The sequence below is a fragment of the Heterocephalus glaber genome, unplaced genomic scaffold, assembly GCF_053883595.1.
Source record: "Heterocephalus glaber isolate CG9 unplaced genomic scaffold, H.glaber_assembly_v1.0 deba00001472, whole genome shotgun sequence".
Classification (NCBI taxonomy): Eukaryota; Metazoa; Chordata; class Mammalia; order Rodentia; family Bathyergidae; genus Heterocephalus; species Heterocephalus glaber.
Genome location: NW_028258315.1, coordinates 45,171,391 through 45,193,393, shown reverse-complemented (window position 1 = coordinate 45,193,393; position 22,003 = coordinate 45,171,391). Strand labels below are relative to the sequence as shown.

At 41.9% G+C, this 22,003-nt stretch overlaps 1 pseudogene; it reads right to left on the bottom strand.

Annotated features, from left to right (window-relative positions):
* Positions 1-7,657: 7,657 nt before the first annotated feature.
* On the bottom strand, positions 7,658-11,481 carry LOC101708678 (protein mono-ADP-ribosyltransferase PARP8 pseudogene; annotated as a pseudogene).
* Between the last annotated feature and the right edge of the window lie 10,522 nt (positions 11,482-22,003).

Genomic DNA, 22,003 nt, shown 5'->3' with positions numbered 1-22,003 from the left:
AGCTTGCTCCAGCCTCAGCTTTTACAGGGCAGCTACTCCATCAGCTATCAAATCTTAAATATCTGATGCAGAGCCTTAGACAAACTATTCCAAGTCATACAGTCTAAGGGTGTTCCTCAGCCACACCTCTATCACATCACCCTGTTTTACTTCCTTCATGACACTTATTGTGTATATTAGTTAGATATTCTCTTATTCCTTTATTTACCTGTTTCTTCCATTAGACTGTAAGTTACTTGAGGTTGGAAAACTTACAAGATACATTCTCTCTTGTTTCCCCAACACACAGTGATGCCATATAGCAGTGGTGACTTAATGCACATATTTACCCATGTGCCAGCATGGACAGCAGAGTTGAAGTGACTTATCTCTGCTGAGTCCGCTAGCCTGTCTGCAGGTGCTGCCTCCCTATTCTCTCAGTCCCCAGGTCTTTTGTACTAATTGTAGTATATATTCTTCCCATACATTGAGAACTTTCTATGTGTTGTTTACCTTCCTGAATCTCACAAAATTCCTAATGAAATCTACATCTGCTGAGAAGCCTTTCCTCACAGCAGCCCCTTGAGCACAGACCCCTCCATTATGCTGCAGAGATGGGTCTAAGTTTCCTTCATAAACCCTCTCTCCCTTACAATGTTATCATTACTCCTGGAATCATTTGATTTACATTATCTCCCCCAATGGAGCATGAGGGCAAAGACTATCTTAGCCTTCTGAGAATTCCCCATCCTCAACTGTAGTACTTTGTGTGGAGAAGGTGCTCAGTAAAATCTGTAGGCTAAATGAGTGAATGCCAGGGATCTGGAGTAGGAAAGTGGTATGATCTGAACCTTAATGCTAGAATACAGGTGGCAGAAGGATAGATGACAAGAACCACTTAAACAAGAGACTGGAGGCTGGACATACCAAAAAGGAAGTCAGGAAGTCAGAGAGGAACCCGTTCTGTTAGAGGCACAGAGCAGGAGATGAGAGAAGATTAAGTACAAAACTTCCTACAGAAATGTGAAAGGTAGAAAATGTACCTAATGAACTGGATGATCTGGCTAAGGAGATTTCCAGGCAGAATGTTGAAGGTGCCTCCTGGCTTCTTGCTGCTTATACTAAATTGTGAGAGAAGAGAGATAAGCCAAAAGAAACTCTGTTAAATAAAAAGGAACCAGAACTTGATGGTTTTGAAAATTCCCAACTCCTCCAGATGTCAAATGATGCTGAAATTAACAAAGGGTTTGCAGGCAAAGATCACATGCATATCCATGTCAGGAAAAGAGGACCCAATGATGAAGCTAAGGATGTGGGTATAAAATCTTTAAGTCCTCAAAAAAAGAACAAAGCATTCAGTTAAACAATAGGGCTTCTAAGAAGCTTAAAGTTGTCTTCATCAGCAGTCTCAGCAAAAGCCCAAGGGAGAAAAAGGCTAACTCAAAGAGATTTGTAAGTCTGACAGTTGTTTAAAGGAGTGGGCTTTAATGAGATTCACAGAAGACACACAGTGTTTTAAAAAGAATTATTTGGCAAAAAGCGCTAGGTTGGAGTGAAAAGGGAAGAAATGGTACAAAATGAAAAGAGACCTCTGGCTGAGAAACGGTACAGGTGCAAACACTGGCTACATTTTACAGAAAAGAAAGGACAGCTCAGAGAGTAGAAAAAGAGTAGAAAAGGTGGAACCCAGAGCATGGAGAATCAGTTTAATGGTAGGGTCAGAATGAGTCCTAATTAAGGAACTTTCAGCACCTGCACATTGAGGTTTCAGAATTGCTATTTACTAGTGACTGCTGCCTGCCTCTCTTCCCCATACCCTTTGAATAGAAAAATTTAGCACAGATGTTCTCTGCTTGTCTCACTATTGGATATTATATGGTACATTTGGTGACTGCTGCAGGGAGGCATAGTTACCTATCTTATGAATTCACAAGCCTTCATACTGAAAGCATCCAATCTCTAGAATCTATATAAGGAAACATACACAAGGAGCATCATCCCCATCTAACCGAGTTTAGATGCACAGATTGTGGACACTTGAGCTGATTCAGTGGGATGTGACTTCTAGCAGGTATTAGGTAGGGTGACCATATTTTTGCATGTGAGAAAAATGTATATAATTTGTGGCCAATAGGTGGACTATGGTAGCTTTAAAAACTCTTTGATACTACTCCCTTCAAGAAGTGGAGCTATTGCCTGCTCCTTGAGAGTGGGCTGCATGTAGTTACTTGCTTCTAACAAATTAAACATGGTAGAAGTGACAGAAAAACTAAAGCTTGAGATCAGAGAATGGCAGAAGCCAGCTCTTCTATGCCCAGGACTGTATGATACTCTCTGAATGACTCACACTATAACTGTCCTTTGCCAACTCAGTTCACCAGGCTTGGAATGCCCTGCCACTTATGCCTTTATCAATATGATATTCTCTCCTCTCCCTCTCTTCAGGGGGGAGGCACTTTTGCCTTGAATTTATAAATTTTTCTCAGGGATGCAAGAGAGGCATCTTTGGGGAATAAGGGTTTCAGGTTTGCTCACTGGAAGTTTCTCCAGGCCCCTCAGACATGGCTGGTTCCCTCCAGGAAGGGTAATGTGTCCTTGGCCAGCTCTAGGTTTCGGGTAAAGGGATCAGAGGATATTGCTCCAATCCAGAGGTAGTTTAGAGGGTGAGTATGGGTTAGCGATGTATGGATGGTGAGCAGATAGTTAAAGAAATAGATTTTCTGCCTGTTGCATAAGCATGATTCAGTGTATTCTTTGGGAACTCAGTAATTGGGTGCCTTGTGTATACCACAAAAGAAACATTAACTTAGCCAGGTCTATGGCCTTTGGAAAAACAAAGAAGACAGGTCAAGGGACCCAAACATTTTTCTTAATTTGTGGCCAGGTTGCCCTTTGCTCAGCTGCTGAGAATCCCTGTTCAGAGGCTTCTATCCTACCTTATGAATCACACATGGCGTCACCTGACACACCACTTCTTAGAACTTTTCTCCCCAGTGGGAACCTAGAATTTAAAATAGTTTTCCTCTATATCTCTGTTTCAAAGGGCCCAATATGTGCCTTTATATATAGGAAAAATAGGACTAAAAATAGGAGGTAGCCTTAATGTAGCTCTGTGCCTTGAGCTAGAACCCATGCAAGGACTTGGAAGTATGTGTATAACAATGTTTCTCAAGTTATGATCACAAAGTTAAATAACCATTCTTATGCCAGGCCTCCCAGCCTCCACTGAAGCTTAATGTCCCCATATTTTGGGTTGTTGTTTTGGGTGTGTATTTCACTCATCCTCAGGGGTTCATTGCCAAGAATAAATGAGATTAGAGGAGAATCATCCACAGCTTCTCTCCTTGAAGTATTTATGTCTTAGAGAGGAAGATTAAAGTGCAGACAGCAGAAGTCAAACCTCAGAGAGGGGAGCAGCTGAGAAAGAGGCCTTGGAGCAGGGTATGGTGGGTGGATTACACACCTGTAATCTCAGCACTGTGAGCTGAGGCAGGAGGATCACAAGTTCAAGTCCAGCCCAGACAACTTAGAGAATTAGAGAGACCCTGTCTCAAAAAATTAAAAAGGTCTGGCAGTGTAGTTCAGTGTGAAGGCCCTGGGTTCAATCCTCAGCACCACAATAAACAAACAAATAATGAGGCTTTCATTCCCTGGGCCTCACTGGGGAGATAAGACCTTTTGGGATTGGGATTAATGTAATTAGGAAAAAATCAGACAATCCAGATGGAAACAATAGTAAGAATAGATGCATGGGTCTATAGAGGTGGGGACATGGGTTGGTTCTGAGGAACAATGAGAAGCATAATTTACCACACAGTAGATGGAGAATGAGAAGAGCTGGAGAGGTCAAGAATCACAAAAAGCCACAACATGGAGCAGTGAAAATGGATTTATACTGTGGTCCAGAGGTGACCCGATCTTATGATTTCAGGGCCAAGATAATTTCAAAAGTATTTTAGTAACTGATATTAGGCTCTAAACTTTTTATTTTGCAAAGTAAGAACATCTTTTAAATCATCAGTTTCATGGAATATTATTCAAGGGAAATTCTGACTCATGCTGTATATGAACCTTAGATTAATTGTATTAAGTGCAATTATATTACACTAAATAAAATGTATTTTATAAAACAAGACAGTCACAAAAAGACAAAAATTATGACTATTCATATATGGTTCGTAGAGTAGTCAAATTCATAGAGACAGAAGTAGAATGATGGGTGTTAGGGTCTGGGGAAGAGGAAGTGAGGATTAATACTTAACAAAGACAGAGTTTCAGTTTGGGAAGATGAAAACTTCTGCAGATGGATAGTGGTAATGGCTGCGCAATAACGTGAATGTACCTAGTGCCACACAACTGAACACTTAAAAATGGTTAATGTAACCTATTTTATGTGTATTATTCATCAAAAATACTAAAAGTCAATTTCCACTAGCCATCACCTTACTTTCATCAAGAAAGGTCTGTTAGCCTCAAAAACCATAAAGGAGCCATTGGACCTTGTTGAAAAGTGTCCTAATGTTTGGGAGCTGACTCTGGGCTCTAGCAGTAGCAGCAGCAGAGACTGAGTCTGAGGAAATCACCCAGGAGGAAATAAGAGGCAAGAAGCCTGGTGAACAGGAGATAAGAGGGCAGAATGAGACAGTCTGGGACACCAAGGATACAGGATGTAGCTACAACCTAGGGCCAGTGACAGTAGAGCCATGAGATCCTGAGGGGTATGGGAATGGAGAATTTAGTTGAACCCAGAGGAGAAACATGTGTAGGGGTCACAGCAAGGGGCACTGCACCCACAAAGGAAGCCAAAGGATATCCCATCTTCCTCTACATCTGCCATAGTTTGGATCTTGAATGTCCCTCTAATGTTCATTGTTAAAGGCTTGGTCAGGTAGTGGAACTTTTGGGAAGTGGGGCCTTATGGGAGGTCCTCACATCATTGAGGATATGTCTTCGAAGGAGATTGTGGGACCCTAGAACTATCTGCTTCCCTTTGCTCCCTAGCAGTGATGTAAGTAATTTGCTTCACCACATGCTCCCGCTATCACATGCTGCCTCACTACAGATCCAAAAGAATGGTGCCAATTCATCATGGATTGAAACCTCCACAATTGAGAATGCAAATAAACCTTTACTCTCTAGAAGTTAATTATCTTAGGTATGGAGAGCTAACTAACACATCTCCCTCCCTCCCCAATCTCCTTTCAGGACTTCCTCATGGCCAAATCAATCTGGACATCAGAGATAGAGGTCATGGACAGAGGCCTTCTGGTAATATTCCTGAGAAGCAAGTGACAGGATGAGCACAGAGTTGTCACAGCAACCAGAGTTAACTTGGTGCTGCCAAGTCAGGAGAGAGCTCACTTCAAGTTGTGCAATAAAGAGAATTTCACAATGAGGCACTAGTTACAACAGTGTTGGAAGAGATGAATCTGGTAAACAAGACAGGGTTAGGCAACTTAGGTTAGGAATGGCAAGGAGTCAACACCACCACAAAGGCTCAAGGACAAGGGGAAAATGAGGCATAGCCAAATCAAATACGCACACATTCTTTCTCCACTTTGACCTCTATGCAGCAATCAATGCTCTTGGTCTCCATATCAGTCAGGAGCCTGGTTGCTCATGGTTCCAGTCCTCATCCTTCTATGCTCTGCTCCTTTTTGCAGACCTCTGAGGCAGAAGTCTCCCAAAAGGAGAAAAGTAGAAAAGATGCCCACCCAGAGGCTTCTCAGGGGGAGCAGGGATCAAGGAGGGGCTCTAGCCATTCTTGGGTGGGGGGTAACCCTGCTTCTCCCTAAAGCTCACTTTCACCATCAGCAGGGATTCCCTCTGCCATCAAAAGAAGCCACTTACTAGGCAAAGAAGCCTGAGAAATGAAGTCTACTGAGGCCAGTCACTTGGAATCGAAGCAGGGTCCATCGAGGGCAAGGACTAGAGCTGAAAGCAGGCAGGTACATGACCACCATGGGAAGCCAAAAGCACTGATTGTTTTGGAGGAGCTAGGACGGAGAAGAAAGTGGTTGTACTCGGTCTGGCTCAAACAAGTCATCTAGAACTCAGAACTGTGTCTGATGGGGCACAGCTAGCATGAAGGGGCTAAGCACTTTTGAAGTGTTTGGCTGGAAAGGGGCAGGTAAAGAGAGAGGACCATGGTGGTAATGGAAAAGATTTTAATGAAAGAAACTTAAGAGTATAAAAGACTATGGGGGAGGATTAAGTAGAGAAGGAAAAATTGAATGTACAAGAAAGAAAAAGAAGAGAATTAGTAGTCTTGGTGGTTCCCAAAAAGGTAGGAAGGGAAGGCATCCAAAAACAGATTCAGGGAGTGGTCTTCAATCACACCATAACTAGAAAGGAGGAAGGTGGGTGAGTGGATGAAAGGAAATCAGATGGGTGGATGAGAGGATGGTGCAACCATGGATGGATGGATAGGTAGATGAATGTATGGATGGACATGTAGCTGGATAGGTGGATATGTACATCGATAGGTGGATATATTGGTGGATAGGTTTGTGGGTGGATGTACACATGGATGGATGGATAGATGCTGGGTTTCCTTTACATATTCTTTCCTGTTGGTACAAGATGAGATATCTCATCCCACGATTTTCCTTTTTTCTAAAAAATGAAGTAAGACTGTCTGCTGAGGTGGGATGGAGGAAAGAGAGGGAATTCTAGGAAGCATAAGTAGTTATTGTGGATTTTGGAACAGGACAAACAAGCAAAGATCTTGGGCAGTGTTGGAGGTTCACTTGAGATGGGTGGCCATAAATTTGCTATAGAACCTATTTACACTGTTTTTTGAGACCCTTTCCTAGCAACAGCAGCAAACTCACAGGCCAGGCATTGAAGAAAAGGAAACAGATCCCTTGGTTTATTTAAGGCCAGCAATTTGCCTAGATGATTCCAGTAAAAAAAAAAGTCTAAGGGCAGCAGTAGACAACAGAATCTAAGCTGAACAAGGCAAATGATGGGTTGAGGGAAATTATAGAGGTTGTGTTGCATGGTCCTGCTGGAGCAGATGAATCACAGCCTGAATGAGAACATACGGGCAAGGTGGATGCCTAAATTAGTGCTTTGGGAGGTGTAGAAGTCCTGAGTGATAACAGTTCTGAGGGATCATGAGGAGGTTATACAGTGAGGGCTTGTTTGAGGGTGGTGATTGGAAGGGCACACATTTTTGTACTCATCCTCTGTAATTGAAGTTTGTCTATTCCTGGGCTAGGAACTACCTTTTGTAATTCTTGTAGCCTTTGCTTTATTTTTAAAATTATATTATTAAAAATTAATTATATACTGTATGACCCAGCCATTCTACTCTCAAGTCTTTTATCCAAGAGAAATAAAGGCATGCATCCAACAAAGGCTTGCAAAGTGTTCATAGCAGCCTCATTCATCATAACCAAGAACTGAACACAACTTAAATACCTACCAAGAGGAGAATGAATCCATTAACTGTGATGTATTTACACAGTTGAATATAACTTATCAACAAAAAGGAAGGAGTACATGCAAAACCATCATGGTAATTGTAAAAAGCTGGGTTCAGAGAGTAAATGCTGTATTTTTCCATTTATAGGATGTCTGAGATCAAGATGAAGTCAATCTATGGTAAGAAAGGTCAACAGTGGTTGACAGGAAAGCAATGCCAGGAAACTTCTTTTTTTGTTTTTTTGGGGGGTTTTTTGTTTTGTTTTTTTCAATCGGTTTATTGTGAATGCAACCCAAACTTCAATTTAAGTGCTGTTTTAATTTTATTACTAGGCACAGGTAATGGGGAAAAAATTAAGATACATCATGTACCGGTACAAGCACCCAATGATAAACGTAAACTTATTGTATACCTAAAATGTACCAATAAAAGAATAAAAAAATTATTACTCGATTCCATATCCCTACAATTGATAAATTTTATACCTCTTTAGGTATTTAATGAGATACTTAGAAATGCTAAGAAAAAAATTCATATTCAAAGGGTTAAATTTGTTTATAATAACAATAAATTATTTTGTCATCTTCTTCAGTTCAAAATCCAGCTTTGAACCTGAGGAAGGCTTTCAAATCATGTTAATTAATGGTGCTCTTTTAACCAGTAGCAGTTTGGTTATCAATTACTGGGAGGATCTCTTTGTGAATGCCACCTTCTTGCATGTTAATATTTGCATCTCCTGCTTGGCCATCTTCATAGACAAAGAAGAACCATGTGCAGACGTGATCCGTGTTTGGGACGACCCATATCTCTCCATGTTTGTGCAGGTCAGGTGAAGTGATCACTTCACATAAGGCTATGCACTTTAAATTATGGCTTTGCAGGAATTGGGATTGGTGTCCTTTTTTCTGTGACTGTGATGCACTGCTGCTTTTACTGCTTGAAGTGAGCTCATCCTTGGCTGACACCTTCTGCTTCTTGTTCTTGACAACCAGACCATTCCTCAGGATGGAGTGCCAGTTCTCAATGTGTGAACCATGAAAGGCAAAGGTGCTTCCAAAGAATTTTTTAGCAGCTCTAAAATTGGATTCTTTGGCTGGTGGACTGCTGAGAAGAAGAAACTGGTGTGGGGTAAGCATAAACTTCAATTGCCTGTTGACTGGCAGTTTCACAATATGTGACCTATTACTTGAAATAACCCATTGCAGTAGAGGATGTGAAAGGGGGTCCTGTTTATCCATCTGCTTCTTGACTTCCAGATATGGTGCTTGTGTCATTTCTCTGATGGAAGTTATGCTATCCAGTGCTTTCATTACTCGATCATAGTTTTTCTTCCTGGGGTTAAAGCCAACATCTGAGGATCATTGGGATCTAGCACAGAAGGATATGGCTCAAAAATGATAACTTTTCTAAGGAATTCAAATGCAGATCTATACATGGACACTAGTAGATCTACCACCTGAGCTCCAGTCACTATTTCATCAGCAGCTTCATTCTTTACTCCCAGGGTTTGAAAAGCAAACACACATAGCTCTTGTTCACACACAGTAGGCCTAACCATGGGGCCATTTTGAAATACGTGTGGCTCATCACAAACCACACAGTGCTCATTCAATACAGGGATCTGCTGCTCAGCAAACTCAGTTGTCTGCACTAGGAAGCTGAGGTCTCATATTGGAATGCATTTTGCACCATTTGGAGCAGGCTGGGAAGGTGAAGGTGAAGATGGTGTTAAGATACCAATAAGCCCTGAGGTAAGAGAGAGCCTCCTGCCCTCCGCAGTAGGTTCCTTGAAAAGCTCAGTTTTGGATGCCTTTGGGGTGCTAGAGTAAGACTTGCTGAGCAATTTGTGATTCTTCAGTCCATACAACTCCTCCACTCTAAGGTTGCTGGAGTACGATCTGCTTAACAGTTTGTGGTGTGGTGTGCTTCAAGTTGGCAGTGTGCTCACATCGCAGGTCTCCTAAACAAGATAGAGTCAATAGTTTATGCGACTTCAGAGTGAAGCAGTCCTCTTGCTTAACAGCAGCAGGGCAGGGACGGTTCATGAGTTTGTGCGGTTTAATTGTTGTCATTGCCTGCTCAGCTCTGGGATCGCTGGACAGGGAGCGACCAAAGGTCCTGTGTGACTTGGCGGAGCACACGTCGTTGGCCTTGACTGTGCTGGAACAAGTCCTACGCAGCAGCTTATGTGTCTTGGAGATGCCATCTTGCTCAGATTTCAGTTTGGATTTGCTTTTGCCACAACCAGGGGGAGGATAACTTGGCGACCTGCGCAAGGTAGAAAATAAATGCAAGAGGGACTTCACTTTCTTCTCTGACAGCTTCTTACTGTGCAAGCAATTGGACTTTGCTTTGCTTTGTTTCCACTGCTGTGTAACAAATGTCTGCCTGATTTTTTTCAGCTGATGTCCCAATCCAAATCTCTCTTTTGTGGAAATCTGAAAGACCTCAACTGTGGGCACTGGGCCATTTAAATACGGTGTGAGTGAACAGTGGAGTCGGACAATTATAGGTTCTATTCGGATTACTTCCCAAGCCACTGCAATCTCTTCATCAAGAAAGCTCACATCAATATGCAGATCAATATCTACATCATCAATGGCTCCATATTCCCTGAGAGAAACTGCATTTGGGCCATAAATCTCTCTCATCGCTGATAAATCGGCTTCCAACTGAGGGTGCTTGTGCAGTTCCCCATCCTAGTTCACCTGTCCTCCATAATAGAATTCTTCTGAATCATTATCCCCTTCAGAATCTTCTTCCACTGTACTATTTTGTCTTCATTCCTCCCCACTTTCCTTTTGCAGTTTGGATTTTATGGATAAGCAACAGTTAATGTCATTTGTTTTTCTTAATTCTGTTGCTATTCTATGAAAAATTAGTGGAATTAGCTCTGTTGTAACTAGTACATCTTCATCATTTTCTGAACTTGACACATATGTATTGTCTGGGTAGTCTTCAGATACATGTACTGAGTAGGATACACTTTTGGGGCCGCCAACCTAGGTGAAAGTAAAGGTGGAGTCTGAGTATCTGAAATCTGCAAACAGGCAGTCCTTTTTGGCTGTGGACTTTTGGATTACGATGTCGATATCCTTCTGAATTCGCTCTTGCCTTGAACACATCCCCATGAAATAAATCCCTCTGGCCCAGGCAGGGGCTGAAGGCAAAGCAGTTTCGGAAGTGATCCCAGGTAAGAGAGGAGGTGGTGGCGGACGGGGAGGTAGGCTTTGCATTCCCAGATGTGCCTGGTCCAGCTGCTGCTCGCCGCTGCTGGATTCCAGTTTCCTCCCCTTCTGACAATGGATGGCGATGACACTGACTCTCACTTTCTCCCTCCCCCGCCCTAGGAGGAAACTTCTTAATAACAAAAATGTCATTAATCTCTGTGGTATAGTTTGGATCTGCAATGCTCCCCAGAGTCTCATGTACAGAAGGCATAGTCCCCAGCTTGATACTTTTGGGAGGTGATGAAATCTTTAAGAGGTGGGTCCTACCAGGAGGTCTTCAGGTCTTTGGCAGTATGCCCTTGGATGGTATTGTAGAGCCCCACTTCTTCTTTTTCTTCTCCTTAGCTTTCTAGCCATGTGGTGAATAGTTTTGCTCTGCCATAATTTGCTGCAACAGGGACAATTTCTCATGGACTGAAACTTCCAAAACCATGAGTCAGAATATTTAATCTTTTCTCTGATTAAGTTTATTATATCAGGTATTCGGTAATGGGAAACTAATACAATATTTGTGTATAAAAATATTGAAAGACTAAAAGTTAATTATAGAATTAATACATGCTCAGTATAAAATGTGAGACAATCCAAAGATGGATAGAGAAAAAGTTAATAACTTACCTACCCACTTTGGACCTTCTGGAGGCAGCTGATGTTATATTGTTCATTTTAAAAATGGAATTGTGTTACTGTACTGCAATACCTGTTCTCAATTTTAAACCATCACAGATGTTCTTAAAAGTTAGCAGTCAACTCATTTTTTTCCACATAAAACAATTTTATTGAAACACCTATGTTTTTTACATAAGTGTTTTTGTTATCATGACAGGGATATTTTTAGTCATGTAACACAATTGTCCAGCAATCACCATTTTCAAGTCAAAGTTAGCTGACATCTTTGATGCTACTACAAAAATTTATCCTATGCTATGGAACTCATTTGCAATAGATTACTTTCAAGCAAATCCCAGATACCATGTCATTCCTCCTGTAATACTTCAGCATTTATCTCTGAAGGATAAAATTATTTTCAAGAAACAACCACTCACTAGGTATGGCAGTATATGCCTGTAATCCTAGCACTCTGACAGGCTGAAGCCAAAGGATCAGAAGTTCGACCCTAGTCCAGGCAATTCAGTGACTCAGTGAAACACTGTCTCAAAATAAAAAATAGAATTTAGCTCAGTGGTTCTGCCGCCTGCTGTGCAAGCACAAGGACCCGAGTTCGATCCCTGGTACCAAAAAAATAAAAATAAATAAATAAATAAAAGGGCTGAGGATATAGCTCAGTGGGAAGGCCTTAGGTTCAATCGTGAGGAGTGAAAAAAAGAACCACAATATCATCATTACATCATCACACTTGAATATTAATAATAAGTCTTAAATACCATCAAACATCTGCATGTGCCAAAATTCCCTCAACTGTAGAGTACGCTTTGTAGACCTGAATCATGTACACATGCTGTAGTTAGTTGATATAACTGTTAAGTCTTTTTTAACCTTCTCTCTCTTTCTCATACATACGTACACACATAGACACACACATATGTGTGACACATCTCATCACTTAGCAAATTATTTGTTTAGGAAAACAAAGTGGATTTCCCTGTAGAGTTTTCTGCACTACTTTGTTGTCATTTAATTATGTCCCCTCCTGCGATTCTGTGAATTGGTAGTGAGAGCTATAGGCACTGGAAGATTTACTCTGTGTGTGTGTGTGTGTGTGTGTGTGTGTGTGTATGTGTGTATTTCTTGGGTGATGATCAAAATATTGCTTTCATGAGGAGGCACATGACTCTGATTGCCTTTCTTCTTGAAGTTAGTGGCCACTGGGGCTGGTTGCCTAGATCCATGACCCAGTTTACAATAGCATATTGCAAAAGTGGACAGTGCTTTTCCAACACTCTTATTGCTACAGCTGGAATATTGGTAGTGTTTCACAAAGGTCCATATGTTAGTCCCCAAAGTTCTGCTGTGGGGCTTTGATAGATGGGGAGTAGTAGGAGGTCTTCAGATCATTATGAGGGGACATCTCTACAAACTGTCCCTGACTCTGTCTCCATCTGTCTCTCTCCCCCTCCCCCACATCCTTTTGGCTCAAGATGTGCCAGGTCACTCTTACACACACTCCTGCCATGATCTGTGATCCTCAGTGGAGACAAACCAATGCCCCTTCCCTGTCCAATTTTAAACCTTGAACCTTCAAATTATGAATTAAATAAATCTTTTCTCTTTATATGTTAATTGCCTCAAGATATTTCATTGTAGTAACACAAAGCTAACTAACACTATTAGAAACTCAAGAAATTTTATATATTTTTTGTCCTCGATTCATTACAGTAAATTTTCTTTATTTCTTATCATTCAGTGGTCCCATCTTTGGCCAGAGGAGCCTTTCCAGTGAGGCTTCTAAGTGCAGTTACAGCCTGTCGTAAAGTTCCTTGCTTTCTGATAAGAAAGGAAATGGTAGGTTTATTTTGTACATCCATTTCAGATCAGGAATTAATTTCACCCAAGCCTGCTATCTCCCTGTTACAGAATTAGTTATGTATGCTGTATGCTCAGTACTCAGAGTTCTGTTAATAAGACAGAATTTATCAGAAGTTGAGACTGAAACTTTCAATTCAAATTTAGACTTGCAACATTTTACTTACTTTCTCAATAAATAATTTCAGAACAAGAACAAACCTAGATAATTGAAAAATGAAATTTAATAGAAGGTTTGGAACATAAAGTTAGAGCCAGTGTATTAGTTGGCTTTATACTATTATAATGAAATATCAGAGAGAATTAACTACAAACAGAAAAGGTTTATGTAGCTTATAGTTCAGGAGGTTTTGTCCAAGACCAGGCAACCCCACTTCTTTGGGCCTCTGGCAAACGTGGAACATTGTGGCAGGAATACATGGCAGAGCAAATGACTTACAGCATCAGAAGCAAGCACACTCTGAGAGACCAGGGTCCTATAGTTTCCTTCAGGAGCACACCCTTAATGATCTAAGGACTTCCTGCAAGACTCTACCTTGTAAAGGTCCACAGTATCTCCTAATAGTACCACCCTGGGGACTAAGCCTTTAACACACAGACTTTGGGGGACAGGTACTCAAGCCATACCAGATAGCTTCCAAAATCTCAATAAAAATGACAAAGAAATGAAAAATAATATATAAAAGTTTTAAGGAATTAACCCCCAAATTACAACATTGAACAATAAGTAAAGGATAAAATATTTGATTGCAAAGACAACATTGCTGAGTTCTACTCTTCTCAGGGGCAAAGGAAGCTCTTTGGAGAACAAAAGGAACAAAAAGGAGATACATTCAGGAGTTGACCACGTGTCCAGTGACTTGTATTTGCAAGCTGATTGGTTTTATGGATCCCTCTCCACGGTAGGCTCCAGAAGTGAATGTCCATTGACTTTCCTGACATCTATAATACTGGCACACCATCTGCAGTAGGCAGGACTCAAGGGGATAAAAAAGGAAGTTTGATTATAGCACCTGACTTCCTGTGCTGAGGGTGGGGCTGCCCCTGGTTTCCAGTATTTGTAGGTTTCCCATGGAATTGGCACTGTGTACTTGTGAATTTCATTACTGATCAGATTGTAAAATTCTCAAAGAAGTTGCCCTTTAATGAAATGTTTGTTTATGGCACACAGAGCTTTGTAGTTTGTCTAGGGAATGCTCCTTACCAATACATGCACCTGGGAGAGACTTTCATTATTGATGTGTTCAGGCTGTGACTGATGGGCTACCAAGTTCAAGCAACACTGAGACATCACTGTAAAGGAGAGGAGGTCCCTGTGCTACAGAAGTTCATCAGGGGACATCCGCTCTTGATAAGGTACACTGAGAGCCTGTGATATGTCAGGCACTGGCGTAGGCTTGGAGACATAGCAAAGAACATGGTTTTTAAAATACACCAGCAAGAGGCTGAGGCAGATGGGTCACAAGTTTGAGTCTAGCCTGGGCAACTTAGCAAGACTGTGTCTCAAAAAAAGTGTGTGGAAATGGGACAGGGGATGTAGCTCATTCAAAGGTCCTGGTTTAATTTCAAGTACTTAAAAAATACTTGCAACTTACATGGTTAGGTATGAACAATGAGCAATATAAACATGGAAATCATAGATACATGAGGTAGAGAAAACTAAAATAGGATAGATAAGGGAGATTGTGCTTTAAACAAGGCAGTGAAGAAAGTTTCATGACACAGTGATAGATGAGAAAAGTTCTTAAAAAAGGCGACAGAAACAAGTGCCCCCGGGAAGGCTAAACCTGAGGAGGAGCACCTATGGAGGTGGGTACTCCTGTGGGAAGAACACACCTGGGGAAGGGTACCCCTGAGGAAGGGCATACCAAACATAGGCTTGTGGGCAGGAGTATGCCTAGAAAGCTCCAGGATCAGTAAGGAGGCCAATGAAGCTGGTACAGGATAAGCAAGAGTTGCATCCAGGGCTCAGGCCCAGAAAGGCAAAGAGCACATGTCCTCCATTCCATATTTATTCATTTAGTGCTGGCTGTCAGCACCTGTTCTTTATTGTGGCAGGTAGTGGCAGGTAGGGAGTGAGACACCAAGGCCATGGCCCCTCAGGTCCTTGCTCTTCTGTTTCCTCACTCTGGTGCTCTCTGCTCTTCTGCTGGCTCCCTCACCTCACCCAAGTCTCAGTGTGCAAAGCAACCCCTCAGGAAGACTTTTCTGGACTACTTCTTTGAAGTGTTTCTTCATGTCCTCTTTTCTCTCCACCCAATATAGTTCTCCCAGCAACAAGAAATGTCTGAAAGTGTCTGATTTATTAATGTAATTTTACTCCCTGTTCAAATGCCATGAGAGCAGGGACCAGCTCCTAGACGATTACTGGGCATGCAGTGGACGATCAGTGAACACGTGTGGGATAAGTGATGCCCCCTGCCTTAATACTCTCCCCTATGTATCTGTGCCCATGGGTGGATGTGTGCATCTGAGCCTGGCTGTGCTGCACCTTGTTCTCTTTCTGTTTAACTAAAGGGGAAAGGCACCCTTTCACTTCTCCGGGGCTCCTCTAGCCTCCAAGACCTACCTACCCTCGATGCCTCCGGAGCTCCATCCATCATTATCTGCTTTCTTATCTCCTTGTCCCTGTCCACTTGCTATTGTCCATCACTACAAAGACATGCTAGGGTCTCCTCAATCCTAAAATTCTTTTACCTTTGTTTTACCCATTTCTTTACTCCCCTTGTCCTTCACACCTGTAAAATATAGGTTTTTCTCAATTTGAGGTTTAGGAACAAGATTCATAGGGTCAAAACCAGTAATGTGTAATAATTTGTGTGTATTGTGCACGAAGGAGTTTCCCCTAGTGAGACCATTTGTAGCCTTAGTTACACTCTCACACCCAAAGGTTAAGAAGCCGTTACATTACCCAATGTCACTGATGAATGCAATGGTTTATTAAATAACATATTTTTAGAGGAAAGAATGGTCAGAGAGAGAGATTTACCAAGCCTACATAAGGAACATGCATTTGAGGGTGCCTGCCTGTCCCGGGAGGTCATCTGCCAAGATCTGGGCTGGGCACTGAGAGCAGCAAGACTTGGCAGGATTGTCCTCTGTCAGCTGTTCACTTGCAGTTGACTTTATTTATTTATTTAGCTTCTGTACATACTTAGGAAAATGTCTCAATTTATAGTTCAACCAGTCTAACTGCCCTCCTCATCATTTTATCCTAACCTCAGCACATGCACAGTAGAATTTTAAAAGTTTGGAAGAACAGTTTCAGTCCTCTGGCAAAATCAGTATGCCTATTTGCAATTTTGCTGGAAATTTCCCAATATACAATGTCTGCCAATGAGCTCATTACAAAAACCTCTCACAGCCTCCCTGGGGGATTTTACTAGGTACTAGAAGTATCCAAGGTTGTTTCCAGATATTTGAGTTTTCTTATTATAAAAAGATTTTTTAATTCACTTTATATTATAAAGAGTTATTGCTAGTTTATATATATATGTCATCATTGCATTTATATTATGTCCAGTCACTTTATTCTTTTACTATAATTCCAGAATACTTGCTACTTCTCTTTGAAAGAAGACTATACTTCTTTGCTCCATGGACATCAGTTCTTGGCCAATGAAATGGGGGTTTGCCACTGGATCCAGACAGAGAAAGTGAAGTGTTCCTTTCTACGCAGAAGATACCTATTACTGCTTTTAAATCCATTCCTAAAATGCAGTGTCTCACAACAATAACTCATTAACATCTAATGGACCTGTGGATTGACTGGTTTCAGTTGCCTTTCCTTGGGTTTCTTATGTGGTTTTTGGCTGGGGATGTAAATCATCTCAAGATCCAGCTGGGCTCAATGTCTGAGACAGTTCAGCTACAGAGCTGGCGGTTAATGCCAACTGTCGCCTGGAACCTTTAGCAGGCTCCTGAATGGAGCACTCACACGTGGCATCTCCATGTGGCTTAGGCCTCTCACATTATGACAGCTGGTTTCCAAGAGAGGGCATTCCAAGATAAAATAAAGTGAGCCTGTCAAGAGAGCCAGATGGGCGCTTCAAAGTTTCTTACTAGTCTGGCCTCAGAATGTTACTTCTAAAATGATTCTGTGGTAAAGGCAAGTCATTAAAACCAGTCCAGATCCAAGGGGTAAGATAGGACAAAGGTAAGAAGGCTTGGTAGAAGAAGCACCAGATGCATACAAGAAGGGGAAAAACTGTATTAAAATATCACACTATATATACAGAAATATGTACAATTCTTACACGGTAATTAGTTTTTTTTTAAATGAGAGAAAGACATGTTGAATCCTTCCAGTATATTTTTATTACACACTTAATAAACCTAAAGTTTAGTGTAAATATTATTTTTATATGGACAAAGAAACAAAATTCAAATGACTCACTTTATATTGTGACATTCATTTATTGCAGTGATCTGAAACTGAACCTAAAATATTTCACAGGTGAGCCTGGAGTCTCCATGAGTATTTGCCTTTCATAAAGCCTTGGCTAGGTCTTATTCCTGAATAATTTTGTCATTCAATCTATTGACCAAAAACCCCAGTTTGAACATTTTGGCCATGGTTTCATTTTCATAAATTTCTTCATTCTGATTTTAGTCTTTTCTAAGCTGTCAAAATTTTCATAAAACTGGCCATGGTGGTGCAGTCCTGTAACCCCAACTGAGGAGGCTGGATCCTGTTTGAGGTCAGCCTGGGCAACTTAGTGAGAGCCTGTCTCAAAATTAAAAAATGAAAAAAGAGGCAGGGATGTAGCTCAACATTTCCTGAGTTCAATTCACACTACTGACCCCTCCCCAGTTCCTATACAATATTTTCCTGCGTGGAAGTCTGAGTTTTAAGTCCTCCCAGATTCACTTACACTTTGGCCCTTTATTCATTACTAAAATCAGTAAGGTCACAGACATTTCCAAAAAGCGGTCAAAGTACTTGCTGGCCTTGCTGGAAAAAGGGCTGTTGGATGAGTAAAGACACCTTACCCCAAGGAGAAGGACACCCTTCCCAGGTGGGAGCCATTTGGGCTCAGTGATACTGGCCACTAGGGGGACCCTGGAGCTCTCCGTTCCCAACCCACTGCTGGCTCAATTGACAAGCCCTTCCCCACCCGCCTCAGTGTGTATGGACCATCATCGCAGGCTTAGTTTTGAATCCCAGCAGCACTGCTGACTCGTTGGATCCAAGGCCAGCCTGCTTAACTTCACCGCACCTCCATCCCTTTCTCATCTGTTGTATGCAGGTACTGTACTAGGATTTACCTTTATTTTTTTCAAGGCTGAAGATGGAACCCTGGGCCTTACATATACTAGGCAAGTAAGGATTACCTTAAGCAAGGTTTCTCAAACTTGAGTCCCCCTGCCTTTGTGGCAAATCTGTACACCAAATTGCGTTTATTAAAACTTTTTTAGAAATCAAATTACTGTCTGTTTAAATCTTTTATGCATATATCATCACTGAAAATGTTGGAAAACCAGTATCACGTGCCATAAGCAGAGGTAGATGAAGAAAAAAAAAAAAAAGAAAACAGAACTATAAAATAACAAATATTTTGCACTGTTCTCCAAAATCAGCTTGTGTACCACTGGTGATATACAGACCCAATTTTAAAAACAGTGCTCTAAGAACAGTAGGATATGATTTCTCCAATATGAGTTACTGGAAACCCCTGCAGTTAGGTTCCAGTACCCTGCCCAGGATACGATGCAGGCCTGAGAAATAAATACACAAAGAGACAGATCTAAGAGAGAGAAGGTGGGGTGCCAGAAAGACAAAGGCTGTTGCAACTGGCAAAGGTGCTGGCCAGTCCCAGGCACTGACTTTTACTGGCTATAAATTGGGGTAAAGGCAAGCTACTGTGCAATTTCTATGGAAATTAATGTAAACAAGGCTTGTAAAGACAAAACAAAGCATTCTCAAATTAGGAACAAAATAGACAAAATACATAGTTGTAATTAGAACACTGTCCTTCTAGTCAGAAGGTTTTAGTTGTGGGAATGGAATTTGGGTGTGAGTGACTCTGACGTAACTTCAGCCAGACTCACTTCTAAAAACAAGCCAATTGAGGGTTAATTCTTTGTGGGGAGCGGTGGCAGCCAAAAAAGCTCCATTTTAAGTTTACCCTCCGTTGTAAATAGTTAGGAGATTATGTTATGGGGAACCGGGTCCTTGCCAACTCCGATGCTTACCTTCAGAGGTTCCCTTAGAAACAACATGAATGTTCTGTAACCTCAAGAAACAAAGTAGCCCTTGGGGGGGCGGGGGAATGTTCTGAAAACTAGTAAACAAGGAAGCAGGTGTTTTTTGTATAAAGGTCATGATTAATGACCTAACTCACTGAGTGTATAAAAGAGAGGTGTAAATAAACTTGCTTGGTCAGTCTTGGGAGCCCTCCCGACTCTGTCTCTTTGTCTTATTTTCTCAGTCCTCCTTTCCCCCATTCAGGAACCTTTTGACTGGTGACGGCTGGTCCGTCACAATTCTTCACAGCCTGCTTTGGCCATAATCAATATTATGGTCCTGTGCACTGAGTGTCACCAATTCTCCAATTATCAGTGATCTCTCTTTCATTAATTTAAGAAATAAACAGCCTAAATAAACTTTCTAAACCCCTTCCATGCCTTATGGCAAGACTTCTGCACCCCCTCCCAGGACTTTACTGGATTTCCAAAAGGCTAATGTTCTTAGGCTGTGTGAACTACTTCCTTTCTTCACTGCCTAGGTCCTAATTGATAATCTATATTCCAAATGGTCCAAATTTCCATTTTAAACCTTCTGAGCTACAGATATATCCAACCACATACTTAACAATTCCATTTGGACATCCTATGGTCATGTCAGTCTTAGCAGATTGAAAACAGAAATCCTAGTCAGGTGTGGTGGTACCTGCCTATAATTCCTACAACTCTGGGAGGCTGAGGTAGGAGGATAGCAAGTTTGAGCCCTCCCTGGGTGGGAAACTTTAGCAAGACTTTGTCTCAAAATAAAAAATAAAAAGGTCTGGGTAGGTTGCTCAGTGTGAAGGCCCTGCATTCAATCCTCAGTTCAACAAAAAGAAAAAGAAAAACAGAACCCTGATCTTTGTTGCCCTAAACCAGCTTCTCCCTCGTCTTTCCTATCAGGGGAGTATCTATTCCTTAGCCCTCCATGAGGGCAGAGTCTATGTCTGTCAGGTCACTGTGTATTTCCCATGCATAACACACTGCCTGGCCCAGAGATAGTACCTGCATCAGTTAGCTTAAACTGTTATATTACACTAACAAGTGACCACAAACCTAGTAACATAGAGCAACATCAGTTTACTCTTACTCACATTTATGACTCTCTCAGCTCAGCTGGGTCTGTCATCTTCATTCCAGAAGCAAGACTGAAACATCAGCCATTATTGAGTGCACTATTCTCATGGCAGGAGGGAAAGAGCACTAAACCACTGATAGTCTTTAAGCTCCCGTTACTGTTCACATTCCACATCAACAGGGCAGGGAGGCTTTGCCCCACTAACTACTTGGGAATAATAGTACAGCTTACCACAGCATTGATAAATGTGTACCAGATATGGATGTAATGAAAAAAAGTGTCAGGCAGCTTCAGTGATGGATCTAAGAACAGAATGCCATATGTGAGTTAGAAAACAGGTTTCATACTTAAGTTGTATATAAGAATCTGGACCATACAACCTATCCACTGGCCTAAGATATTAATTTCTCTCACAGACTAAGACAAAGGCATCACACAGGGGCCTCACCCAGAAGCCTCACATATCAACCAGAGAGGCTGAAGGCCAGCTAGCCTGCAGGTGTGTGTCCCTCCTGTGCCCCCCAACATGTCTGTCTCTTCACACTTGGCCTGAGCCTCTGGCATCTTGCAGAAATCCCACACCAGACCACCATCCCTAGAGTCCCAAATGGTCAATGCACAGGGTTAGGAACCTCACTATGTCTTATGGGCCTCACTGCCCAAGGATCTCCAAAGAATCTCACCACTCCTAGGAATTACTGGGACTGCAGTGATCCCTCAGAGTCTTTTATGGTTTGGTCCTTGAGAGTAAAAGGCTTATAACAGGTCCCATCCAAGGGGCTGCCTCGGGAGGTAAATCAGGGCACATGGTCTATCCTATCTCAACTGGACTCTCCCACAGGTGGAAAGGGTGGGAGAGTCAGGAAGTCAGGATCACAAGACCTCCAACAGCTGTCCAGGTAGATGAGGCTGGGTACATGGTCATGTTGGAGTGGGAAGGTCATGGAGTATTAGGCTTTGATGACAAAATCGGAGTTTTCTGTACATATACACTTGCAAGAATACAAAATGGCACACACACAATCCAAGTTCATACCAACAGAGTCTTGATTAAGACCACTAGTACACAGTGGAGCACCACCAACTGTCCAAAGAATAGAGGAATGGAGACTTCTCTAGGCACTGACTGGCAGGGCAAAATCTCCAGGCTATGTTGTTACAAACAAAGAAAGGTGTGGGGGGGGGGCAAGGTGCAGAACAACGTGTAGCACGTTTTCGCTTTTGTGTGAGAACAGCACAAGTAGAATGTACTTATATGCTCTATTTTCTCTTTTTTGTTAGTTTTTGTATTGGTGTAAACACGTAACAGACACCCAACCCACCTGCCTATAGGGGGCGCAGAAGGACAGAGAGAGTACTGCAGAAGGAATGGCGGAGCAAGTTTTTCAAAGCAAGCTTTTAAATGTAGTCATCTTGATTTTTGAACCGTGTACAGGTATTTATGACCTGTCCCCCAAATACGCTAATTGTGAAGAGAGACAATGCCTTTCCTCCCTCTTCTCATCACAAACTGAATCTCTGAAGCTGGGTGCTTGCAGAGCACCCCCTCTCCCGCCATACACCGGCTTTCCTCGGGCT